Below are 5,888 nucleotides of genomic sequence, written 5' to 3'. Positions count from 1 at the left end.
ACTAACAGGGTTATAAAAGACGTTTCATGTGATGTTGGGTTTTTACTAAAGGATATGCTGTTATGAAAACTGAGCTGCATGGGCAGTCAAGCTATGAAAACTAAGCCTCAAGATGTAGCATCAAGAAGGAGCATGCCTGACATGTCTGATATTAGAGACGGAATAGGAAAATGGAAGGACAGAAACATAAAAAGATAATAAAAAAATATATACATTTCTCAATGGAAAGTTGCAGTCTCCTTTGGAGACATGCAAATGTATCTCCAATTAGTGAATTCTGCGATGGAGGGAGCTGCTGATAATTTTCAAAAAAAACCAACCCATCTAAAAACTGTCGCTATTTTATTCATCAATGGCAGCACATCTTATAAACGTTCAAGAGTATTTAACCAAATATGATTACTACAGACCTCCCTTAACCTTGACATTTTGGGAAACATTGTACCTACTTTTATTGAGTCGTCTGTTCTGTAGTTCAAAGATGGGTGGGCAGGTTAAAAAACTCTTAACAGTTATTAGGAATAGCAAATTAGGTACTGTCGGTATTGGACAGAATATATATATATATATATATATATATATATATGGGAGGAAGTAGGTGAAGAATAGGTGTAAAGTAGTGACAATTGCCCAAAAAGGGGAATATATATATATATATATATATATATATATAATAGAGACTTTTGCCAAAGTAAAAAATAATATTTGAGGTCTAAATAGTTATCAGGTACAGTGCTGTGAGGAAGTATCTGGTCCTTCCCAATTTTTTTCACATTTAAATGTTTCAAATAATCAAACTAATTTTAATATAAAATGAAGAGAATGCAAGTAAATACAAAACACATTGGTTAAAGAAAATTTTATTTTATTGAAGAAAAGAGTTAATCAAAACCGTTATCACTTATGTGAAAAAGTAATTGCTCCCTTAACATAATAACTGGTTGTACTACCCTTGGCGACAAGAACTGCCATCTAAACATCAATTGAATTGATGTTTAGATTTAACGGGGCAGGCAGTAATCATGCCTATGTATGTCTCGTGAAACTGAACCAATCATCAAATTAAATTTGGTTAATTGTTTGATTTAGTAACTAAGGGGGCAATTACTTTTTCACAGAGGGTCAGGTAGGGTTGGATAGTTTTTTTCTTTCTATACATGAAATAATTATTGAAAAACTGTATTTGGTGCTGGCTCAGGTTAATTGTGTCTAATATTAAAATTAACTGAAACAGGTGTGACAAAAATGCAAAAATAGAGGAAATCAGGAAAAAATACATTTTCACAGCTCTGTGTGTCTGTTGGGGAACCTGAAGGCCTTAGCATTCACTAAACAGTTGGCAGTAGAGTTTGCTGGAGAGTTGCTGTTTTCATTATACATTATGAGAGGCCAACCCAAGTGAGCTTCTGCTCCAAGAATCCTTTGGATTTACTTGCATCAGAAAAATTTCTTGAAATTCATCCCACCAACTGAACAATGCATTATACAGGGACAGCCACTCAAAATGAGATCATCAGTGAGATGACACTGCAACTCTCTTGCCAGCTCCTGTTTATCAGTATATAGACTATTAGTTGGCTATATAAGAAGAATGGTGCACTCACTTAAACAAAGCATTGCAGTTTTCAATTACCCAGGAGAAAGTATTAGGTCTGTAGTGTCATGTTTTTGCCTTGGAGCCATTGATGTGTGTTTCATAATACTATACATTTTCTTTTTTATCCCTATATACCTTCAACCTTTACAAAATTCAAAAAATAGTATTATAATTTACCTGAGGTAGGTTAGTTAGTAAAATAAAGTTATCAACATTAAAATATGTCTTTCAATAATATGAAATAAGGAATCAAAAGTAAGACTGCTCTTCTGAATTTCATTGGCTTCTTTCATAAGAGGAATCTGGATATTTGATAATTTGCATACACATTCGTTTAAATTATTTGAATAATGGTGCCAATTATGAATGTATCCAGTGTCTTATCTCAGAGGCATAATAAAATGATTATACAAGCATGAGCCTTAAACGTCCCATAAGGCACCTTATACCTCATCAATTTTTGTTCCTCCTCTTGACACCAGCTATTTTAATGCAACGTGCCTTGACAATGCCTTAGAAATGCTGAGCTGACATAGGTTTGTGTATTTCCCCCAAGTTCGTAGAAGGCAGACTGGATATCTAATAACTGTCCTGTGAGCAAGCAATAAAACATACATGTGATTAGTACCTAAGCAGGCACCAGCTTCTGTGAAGTGGTCTCCTGAGTGAAGGCTGAATGTTCCCCATTATCATTACTAAGGAGCGTGGGACAGTGTATTATGTGTTTTGTTTTTTTTCCCTCCATAATTTTCAAAATAGATGTTGGTATACAAACAGGATGTCTGCGTTGCAATCAAAATGTTTCTTTTCCATATGGAAGTTAGTAAAGAGAAATAAATATTTCTCAAGGTCTTTGGTGGATCAATTGAATTAAAAATGTGATTGTTCTTCATTTCATCATAGGATTTCAACGTGTTTTGCACAGTCTCTTCAAAAAAGTGGAATATTTCATCAGTAACTGTTTAAATGCTAGATCTATGTTGTATAATTAAACACATTTCTTTTTTACTTTATGTTCTGTTTTCTGCATATTATTGTACATTGCCCAAAAAAACCCCACTTGCATCAAAATTCATGTTTTGTTGATTACTGCCCCCAAGTGCTGCATACGGTTCTAACAGAGCCCCATGATTGTATTCATTTATAGGAACCTTTCCAGCAGTCATAGCACATTTTCCCTTTGGCTTTAAAAGTACCACTTGTTTAATTCTGTATATATAAATTATTACTTTGTATAATTTGTTTGTAAAATGATAATAAACATGTGTCACCATAAATGCCTTACTTGTATCATTCTTACGTTAATGTTAGTACATTCCATTAAACTTTACTTATAGTGCACTAGTAGATTTAGTAGTGCTTTCACAAGAGGGAAGCGTAAAATTAAAAATAACATTAACACATACTGGTACAAAAAGACAGAGAAGGTCCTGTCTATTGGGAACTCATGAGGTAAGGAGAGGGGGCACAGGATGATGGAGAAGTCAGATGACGTGGAGCAATCAGTAGCCTGAAGATCTTAAAGGCAGGGGGAACAGATAGTTTCTTTCAGAACACACATTGTGGGTATTAAGAGGGTGTATTATATGATTCTCAGTTGACTCTTTAATGAACTTTCAAAGCTAAGAATAAGTAGGGAAGATTTTGACATAACAAGATAGGAAATCCCAGAGAATAGGTAAACCATGGCTAGAAACTCTAGAAATGTGAGTGGAAAGAAGTGTTAATTGTTAAAATGTCATGGGAAGAACAATTTGGGCAGTTCAAATGATTTAGAGATGTAGGTAGATGTAGAGGACACAGTGTTCGATAAGTAAATATTTTTTTATTTATGTATGGGGACCAGCAGAATAACTTTGTGGAGCAGCAGATGAAACGCAATGGGATAAAAATCGGGGTGATGAACGATGGGAGAGGTGAGGAGAGTTCCAACAATTTTACAAGGGAATGGATTATTACTATTTATTGTTTTATATAGCGCCATTAAATTCCATTGTAATCGCTGTACCATGGGATTAGCACATTTGGAAAGGTAATTTGCAGGTGATGGTGGCAGGATCTGGTGAGTGACTAGACCTGAGAGACGATTCAAGTGTAACACCATGGCACTGAACTTGGGCTGTTGGATAGACTGTGAAATTGTAAACCGTTATGAGAATTCAAAGAATTGTGAATACTGGAGACAAGAATAACCAGAAGCTAGATGGTGAAGTGGTGGGATATCATCCAGACAAGTTTGAGTAGATGACAAGAGGTCAGGAGAGGAATGGTAGATTACAGTATCATAGAAAAGGTACTGAAACACAAAAGAAGAGTTTAGTTTTTCAAGAGATGGAGTATAGATAAAGAGTAATAGAGGTTGCCAAAATGAGCCCTAAAGGACAATGGAAAATTTTAGAGAAGACCAACAAGTGAGAATGAAGGAGAAGTCAACGGTAAAGTCAGAGAAATTTGGAGCTAAGAGCGAGATGTGTCACAGGAAAATGAGCAGTCAACAGTTCCAAAGCCTACAGAGAGGTCCAAGAATGTAGGTCAGTGGAAGAGTCCTAAAATAATTCAAATATATTCATATAGAAGTGCTGTACCCAGCCACAAGAGTAATAAACACTATGCATGCATTAGCGATGTCAGTTGCTATGCATGCACATGCTCATTTACATGTATGACACCCACCATGAGTGCATTTCATCGAGACTCAATGAAGCAGATGCATGTTTTTATCACAGTCTCTTTAACCAAATTATATGGCTGATAACACTGAAAAAAAAATTAAATAGATTTTGCAAATTATCACCTGGAAATTACTCCCAAAACCAAAAACCCATAAAATATGTACTGATATGGCAGTTTGTTATGAGCCAGTGTTGTGACCAGCCCTAAGGTTTTCTAGCTTGTTTGCCCGGCCTAGAGAACCCAATCTCCTACACCCTTTTTTGCGAGGTAAGAACATTCTGGTGGTGGCTTATGCCAGATAGGTGTCCTAGACACTAAAGTTTGCAATATAAGGTTAGGCATGCTATGGCCATTGTGTCCTGTTAACGAAAATCTATTATTATTCAAAGTGGACCGAGATTTCTGCTCCTGATTATTGACCTTTGGCTGCCTCAGGACCATTTCTGTTCCCGATTTAATGTACAATGAGCTGGTGTTTTGATTTCATTCAGGTTTTACAGAATAGGCCATAGTTTTGCTTCATTGTGCGCCTTATGACTAAATGTGATGGGAGCCCGGGCACAACAGCTGCAGTGCCAGGTCACCTATCCCTGACACAATTGTTCCCTTTCAATGATTAATAATTGCTTTCTTCTGCAGTTCTATAGGAAGTATGCTTTAAAAGTGTACCAGATGTGTTCTTCATGAGCTCAATAATAAAACCAGCAATTTCCCTATTTTTAAAATAAGCCACAGCCTAACATTTCAGCAAAATGAACCAAAACACGGGAGTAATCAAAGTGGTATATGCACGCATCTGCATTATTTAAGGTAGCATTAAGTAATGCTTTTCTTTGAATGTTTCATTGGAATTTGCTCCTTTGTAATTCTTAATGTGGTTTTCTTTCATCTTTATGCACGGATCATTTTCATGAATATATTTTCTAGTGTAGAAGTATGTAGTCCAATAAAACATTTAGACCAGGGGTGTCCAAGTTTTTCTTGCAGCGGGCCACTTCATCAGTAATTTATGTGTATGTGAGCCGCACTCATCCTTCATTGAAAGAAAATATGGCCTTTTAGCTGTGTAATGAATGTTATACGGGGTTCATTTGGCAAAAATGCAAAAGCAGTCAACACACACAGTCAGACACACAGCAATACCACAGGCACCCAAACACTCGCACTAACACACATGCTAACATACACATAAACATACCTAGATACTTTAACACAACCAGACACACACAGTAGCATATCCAGACACACACACACATACTAACATACCCAAGCAAACACATTAACATACCAAAAGACACATGTTCACATGAACTAAAACACCCCACACACAAATACACCCAGACACAGGCTTTAACAAACATACTTCGACATACAATTTTACTAACATACCCAGACACACATGATTACATGCCCAGACACACACTAAAATACCCACATACAGTTAGGTCCGGACGTTGACAAGTTTTGTTATTGCGGCTCTGCAACACAAAAAAGCCTGGATGTCCACAGAAGATGACAGTGGTAGATGATGGTAGAATCCTTTCCATGGTAAAGAAAACCCCCAGCCAAGTGATGAACACTCTCCAGGAGGAAGGCATATTATTATCCAAGTCTACCA

The sequence above is a fragment of the Sceloporus occidentalis genome, unplaced genomic scaffold (assembly GCF_023333645.1).
Source record: "Sceloporus occidentalis isolate IW3139 unplaced genomic scaffold, rSceOcc1.0.p SCAF_47, whole genome shotgun sequence".
Taxonomy (NCBI): domain Eukaryota; kingdom Metazoa; phylum Chordata; class Lepidosauria; order Squamata; family Phrynosomatidae; genus Sceloporus; species Sceloporus occidentalis.
Note: the sequence above shows the minus strand (reverse complement) of the source record.